The sequence below is a fragment of the Vipera berus genome (assembly GCF_964194415.1).
Source record: "Vipera berus genome assembly, chromosome: Z".
NCBI classification, from domain to species: Eukaryota; Metazoa; Chordata; class Lepidosauria; order Squamata; family Viperidae; genus Vipera; species Vipera berus.
Genome location: NC_138205.1, coordinates 613,483 through 621,074, shown reverse-complemented (window position 1 = coordinate 621,074; position 7,592 = coordinate 613,483).

The following is a 7,592-nucleotide window of genomic DNA, read 5'->3' as shown; positions in this document are numbered from 1 at the left end:
ACTACAAGGAATTTGTCGGGTGCATAAGCTCACAGTGTACATATAAACAGCAAGTAATAGGTCATAACCATAGTTACAACAGTTACAAACAACAACTAATAAATCATAATAAAAAAATGAGACATGCTATGGGAATTAAGTCTTCAGCAGAGTGATGGCATGTTGGAAAAAAACATATAGCGGCATGCTGAGAGAAGCTGAAACAGTTTATGTCCAGGATGTGAGGGGTCTGTAGATAATTTCTCAGCCCTCTTCCTGGCTCATGCGGTGTACGGGTCCTCAACGGAAGACAGGCTGGTTGCCATTGTTTTTTCTGCAGTCCTAACTATCCATTGAAATCTGTCCCTGTCCTATTTGGTTGCTGTGCCAAACCAGAAAGTTACTGAGGTACAAGTCACAGACTCAGTAATTCCTCTGTAGAACGGTGTCAGCAGCTCCTGCGACGGCCTGATCTTTCTGACTTGATGCAGGAAGAACGTTATTCGTTGTGCCTTTTTAGTGATGGTCCTCATGAAAGATGACCATTTGAAGTCCTTGGAGATAACGGGACCTGGAAACTTGAAGATCTCTGCTGTTTATGTTGTGTTGCCCAATATCCTTGCCTCCTCCTCCATCTAACTTTTATAGACTGTGTAGACTGTTTTTAAATTTTAGCACTTTATTGTGCACCGCCCAGAGTCCCTTTCTGCAGGCGATGTCCATTCAAACGTATAAAAAATAAATAGAATGTTGTTTTCCACCCAGTTGCCTTGTGCAGGCTCCCACACCTCCTGAATGCCAGGAAGGGGCAAAGACGGACCCTGACCGGTGTCTCTGCGGCCTCTGCAACCCTCTACAAAGCGGGGAGCCCAGCCCCACTCAGCCTGAATCTGCCTTTGCCCGTTTTGCAACTGCATTGGATTTGCCGATTCACGTTTGTTTTGCAATCAGAGACTGTTCCAGAATCTTTCTTACAAATGTGGTTACCAAGCCAGTTATTTATAGCTGTGTTGGGTTCCTTGTTCAGTTAAAGAACCTTTACTTTTGTCTCCTAAAATTCATTTGGATATTTTCCGCCCAGGTCTTCGTTGTCAAGGTCTTCCTAATTTTTAACAGACTAACGGAAGGGAACTTGGGGGTGGGGAGTGTCTTGTAATCCAACCCCCTGCTCAACTAGGAGACCCTATGCCATCTCAGACAAATGGCTGTCCAATCTCTTCTTCAAAACTTCCAGTGTTGGAGCACCCACAACTTCTGGAGGCAGGCTGTTCCACTGGTTGATTGTCCTCACTGTTAGGAAATTCCTCCTTTTTTCTAGGCTGCTTCTCTCCTTGATTAGTTTCCATCCGTTGCTTCTTGACCTGTCTTCGGACAACATTTCTCTTTTTGACATCTACCGCATTCGTTGTCCCAACCAATTCTGCCTTATCTGCAGGTGTGTAAGCGTTCATATCTTCCTCCAAATTGTACATCACTAAAGTATTCAAAGGGGACGCGGTGGCTCAGTGGGTTAGGACGCTGAGCTTGTCGATCAGAAGGTCGGCAGTTTGGCGGGTCAAATCCCGAGTGCTGCGTAACAGAGTGAGCTCCTGTTACTCGTCCCAGCTTCTGCTAACCTAGCAGTTCGAAAGCACGTAAAAATGCAAGTAGAAAAATAGGGACCGCTCCGGTGGGAAGGGAACAGCGTTCCGTGCGCCTTTGGCGTCTAGTCATGCCGGTCACATGACCACGGAGATGTCCTCAGACAAGCGCTGGCTCTTCGGCTTTGAAACGGAGATGAGCACCGGCCCCTAGAGTGACTAGCACGCATGTGCGGGGGAATCTCCGGGTGAGATTCAAGGTGCTGGTAATGACCTATAAAGCCCTAAATGGCTTGGGTCCGGAATATCTAAGGGAACACCTGCTGCCGGCATCATCTTCCCATCCTGTGCGCCCCCACAGGGAGGGCCTTCTCAGGGTACCGCCGGTTAATGAATGCCGGCGGGTTATTCCCAGGGGAAGGGCGTTCTCTGTGGGTGCGCCTGCCCTATGGAACCAACTACCCACAGAACTTAGGACTGCCCCCGACCTTCGCTCATTTCGCCGGGACCTGAAAACGTGGCTCTTCGATCTATTTGGTCCAGACTGTGGGGTTCTTAATTTAACTGGGTTGTCAGAATCCATTTATATCACATTTCATAATTGTATAGGTAGAACAACGTGCTATTTCTGGGGATTCTGCCATCTCTCCGAGGGGGGGGGAGAGGATGGTTACTAAAGCGATTTTCAAACAACAGGGGATGTTTTACTGGGGAAGGGAGGGGGGACAGACAGGTCTGGATTGTATCTTCATTTACAACTGAAAAGGAAAGCAGTAACCATAAAACCAAGGAGAGTTCCCTTTCCCATGGAAGGACCTGACACCTAGCAACTGACGACAGCCTGACCAAATGGATGAGGGGAGGGGCTGGAATGGGAATGGTTTATATAGGATTGAAATGTAACTTTTCTCAGATTCCGTCTTGTATTCCCACAATCGATTCCATCCTAGTAAACATTTTCCTTTTGGACTAAACTTGCATCCAAGAGTTCTTATTTCCTAAGATGTGGATTGAGGTGGGTCCTGACATGGGTTTTAGATTTACTCTTGGGGCTTGAATTTAATTTGTTTTAATTGTTTTTATTTTATGTATTCATGGTTTTAACTGCCCTGTAAACCGCCCTGAGTCCTATGGGAATAGGGCGGTATACAAATCCAATAAAATAAATAAATAAATAAATAAATAAATAAAACCTTTACCTTTACCTAAAGTATTCAAGATGACTGACTGCCTGCAGGACCACACCTGTTTTCCAGTATTCAACTCTTGTTCCCCCAGTGACACACAGCCCTGTGAAAGAGGATGATTTCCAACCATCAGCCGGGGTCTGCCCCACCACACCCCGTGCACATCGGAACATCAGGCAATATTTTGTGTTACGCTGGGCTGAAGTCACGATATCACCAGAGCGTTCCAGCAATCTGATAAATAAGTTGCCCGATCAAAGATCAACTACATTCAATAAATATATATATATTTTATCTGGAAGGCAGAAACAAAAACAGGCCGAGACCTGGCAGAAGTGGAGAGACACTTTAAAAACAGAGTGAGGTACAATTTGTTTATCAGTTTAAAGTTATGGCCTGGGTGGGTCCTTGGAGTGGAAGGGAGTAGCCTCCAATTTCTTATCTGGTGACAAGATAATCTGGTCCTTATCTGGTGATACTTGAGAGTCGTTCACCCTCGGTTTCAAATTACCTGTGTGATGCAGAGGGTCTGTGGCCCTCCTTCTAGCCGGCAAAACTCTCCAATCACCCCTCCCTCACTGGACGGCAGCACAGGGGACCCCCCCCCCCTTTGAAACCGGCTTCAAGGATGCTGGCCCTCAAGCCCGGCTCCAGGTGAGATCAGAGGAGGCTGTGGGTGCTTTTTCAAGCCAATCAAAGCCTCTGGAAGCCGGGGCCACATTGCTCCAAGGCCACCTGAGTCTTCTCTGGAGACCCCAGGTAAGTACGTGCCCCAGAGACCCCAACCCCCCCCCCCAAACACACACACAGACACTGGAGAAGACCGGGTGAACCAGCAGAGGAGGCTGACGATCTTCCTGCTCGGCTGCTGGGGGCTCCACTGCTCCCCAAAACTTCTGCCTGCCAATTCCCCACCCCTTTCTTTGGATCTTTGCCTGGGCCCCACCCCATGAGACATCAGCACGAAAAGCCCCAGCGGTGGAGCGGAAAGTACAAGGTTCGAGAGGGCAGACACTCAGGTTAACAGCCTTATGCCCTCTGCCCACGGAGGGTGGGTGGGTGGGTGGGTGGGGATCCGAGCCCAAGTATATTAATGGGAAAGGGAGGAATTCTCCTCCTTTGTGCCAACTGCTTCCCAGGATGGGCTGCCAGAAGGGAGGCCTGCAGCTGCTGCTCCTGACCCTGGGGGTCCTCCTGGCCACCAGACCCACCAGGTAAGCAGCAACGCTTAGATTAAAGCCAGGGACGGCTCCATCTCCAGATAACCTCCTTCCTTCCGTTCCCAGCAGAGCAGCAAAGATAATGAACAGCTTCGAAGCTAAACCGTATAAGCAATGAATGGAAACTAATCAAGGAGAGAACCGTCCTAGCACTTAGGAGAAATTTCCTGAGAGTGATGGACCATTAATCAATAAATCGGCTTGCCCTCAGAACACGGGGGTTTTTCAGAAGAGGTTGGACAGCCATTTGTCTGAAATGGTAGAGGGTCTCTTGCTTGAGCAGAAGATCTCCAGGGACCCTTCCAGCTCTGCTCTGCTCTGCTCTGCTCTACTCTACTCTACTCTATTCTATATTTTAGTATTCTATTCTATTCTATTCTATTCTATTCTATTCTATTCTATTCTATTCTATTCTATTCTATTATTCTATTCTATTCTATATTAGGTATTATCTCGCAGTGATAAGGGCGGCGAGGTCTAATCACTTCGCTACCCTTATCGCGTCCGCAGATAACCGCCTGGCCGCCCTGTTCAGGGTGACCCGCTCCCTCCTTAATCAGGAGGTGAGGGAGGAACCCTTGCAGGGTCGTGCCGAGGAGTTTAGTCAACATCTGTCGGACAAAATCGCTCGGATTCGGACCGGTCTGGACTCCGACTGGGCAGAGTCTGACGATCAGGACACGGGCGGTCTTGTCGATATTATCTGGGAGGAGTTTGATTCTGTGACTCCGGAGGAAGTGGACAGGATTATGGGGAGGTTGAGCTCCACCACATGTTTATTGGACCCGTGCCCTTCCTGGCTGGTTTATGCGGCTCGGGAGGGGACACGAGGCTGGTTCCAGGCGGTTATATCTGCCTCTTTGAGTGAGGGCAGTTTCCCCGCCGTCTTGAAGGAGGCAGTGGTGAGACCTCTCCTCAAGAAGCCTGCCTTGGACCCAGCTGTGTTAAATAACTTTCGTCCGGTCTCCAACCTTCGCTTTCTTGCAAAGGTTGTTGAGAGTGTGGTGGCGCATCAGCTCCCTCTGGTCCTAGATGAAGCGGATTATCTAGACCCGTACCAATCGGGTTTCAGGCCCGGGTACAGCACGGAGACGTCATTGGTCATGCTGGTGAATGATCTCTGGAGGGCCCGGGACAGGGGATATTCCTCTGTCCTAGTCCTATTAGACCTCTCAGCGGCTTTCGATACCATCGACCATGGTATCCTGCTGCGGCGTCTCAGAGGATTGGGAGTGGGAGGCACAGTTTTTCAGTGGTTCTCCTCCTATCTCCTGGGACGTTCGCAGTCGGTGTTGGCAGGGGGGCAGAGGTCGACCTCGAGGCCTCTCGCTTGTGGAGTTCCTCAGGGGTCGGTCCTCTCGCCTCTCCTGTTCAACATCTACATGAAACCGCTGGGTGAGATCATTCGTGGTTTTGGAGTTGGGTATCATCAGTACGCTGATGATACCCAGCTTTTTATTTCGACCCCAAACCACCCCAGTGATGCCCTCGACGTGATGTCCCGTTGCCTGGAAGCGGTTCGGGTCTGGATGGGGAGGAACAGGCTTCAACTCAACCCCGACAAGACTGAGTGGTTGTACGTACCGGCATCTCGGGATATTCAGAATATTCCATCTCTTTCTATGGGGGGTGAGTTATTACCCCCCATAGATAGGGCTCGCAACTTGGGAGTCCTCCTAGATTCACAGTTTACTCTGGAAGACCACATAATAACTGTGACTAGGGGGGCCTTCGCCCAGGTTCGCCTGGTGCGCCAGTTGCAGCCCTATCTAGACCGGGATGCCCTGCGTGCGGTCACTCATGCGCTCGTGACCTCTCATTTAGACTACTGCAACGCTCTCTACATGGGGCTGCCCTTGAGGACCACTCGGAGGCTCCAACTGGTACAGAATGCAGCCACGAGAGTTGTGTTGGGAGTCTCCCGATACTCCCATGTTACACCTCTGCTCCGTGAACTGCATTGGCTCCCAGTTGTCTTCCGAGTGAGATTCAAGGTTTTGGTAATGGTTTTCAAGGCCCTACATGGCATGGGTCCGGAGTACTTTAGGGAACACCTGCTGCCGGCGTCAACTTCCCTCTGCCCTGTGCGTTCCCACACAGAGGGCCTCCTCAGGGTGCCTCCGGTCAGAGAATGTCGATTGGTGGCCCCCAGGGGGAGGTCCTTCTCTGTGGGAGCCCCGGATTTATGGAATCGTTTGCCGGTTGAGCTCCGGATGGTGCCCGACCTTCGCTCCTTCCGACGCGATCTGAAGACTTATTTGTTCGAACAAGCCGGCCTGGCCTGATGGGGGATGGGTTTGGATTTTATTGTTGTTTTAAATGTATTTACTTATTGTTGTAGCTTGGGCATTTCGTTTAATTCTTTTTTAACTTTCGTATTTTTGTACTTTTATATGTTTGCCCTGTTCACTGCCCTGAGTCCTTCGGGAGAAGAGCGGTATACAAATAAAATTATTATTATTATTATTATTATTATTATTATTATTATTATTATTATTATTATTATTATTATTATTATTATTATTATTATTATTATTATTATTATTCTGTATTTTATTAGTCTATTCTGTATTTTATTAGTCTATTCTATTCCATTCTATTCTACTCTACTTTACTCTATATTTTATTCTTCTATTCTATTCTATTCTATTCTATTCTATTCTATTCTATTCTATTCTATTCTATTCTATTCTATTCTATTCTATTCTACTCTACTCTACTCTATTCTATATTTTATTATTCTATTCTATTCTGTATTTTATTAGTCTATTCTATTCTATTCTACTCTACTCTATATTTTATTATTCTATTCTATTCTGTATTTTATTAGTCTATTCTATTCTATTCTACTCTACTTTACTCTATATGTTATTCTTCTATTCTATTCTATTCTATTCTATTCTATTCTATTCTATTCTATTCTATTCTATTCTATCCTATTCTACTCTATATTTTATTCTTCTATTCTATTCTGTATTTTATTAGTCTATTCTATTCTATTCTACTCTACTCTACTCTACTTTACTCTATATTTTATTTTTCTATTCTATTCTTTTCTATTCTGTATTTTATTAGTCTATTCTGTATTTTATTAGTCTATTCTATTCCATTCTATTCTACTCTACTTTACTCTATATTTTATTCTTCTATTCTATTCTATTCTATTCTATTCTATTCTATTCTATTCTATTCTATTCTGTATTTTATTAGTCTATTCTATTCTATTCTATTCTATTCTATTCTACTCTACTCTACTCTACTCTACTTTACTCTATATTTTATTCTTCTATTCTATTCTTTTCTATTCTGTATTTTATTAGTCTATTCTGTATTTTATTATTCTATTCTATTCTATTCTATTCTATTCTATTCTTATTCTGTATTTTATTAGTCTATTCTGTTTTTTATTCTATTCTATTCTATTCTATTCTATTCTATTCTGTATATTATTATTCTATTCTATTCTATTCTATTCTATTCTATTCTATTCTATTCTATTCTATTCTATTCTACTCTACTCTACTCTACTCTACTTTATATTTTATTCTTCTATTCTATTCTTTTCTATTCTGTATTTTATTAGTCTATTCTATTCTATTCTATTCTATTCTATTCTATTCTATTCT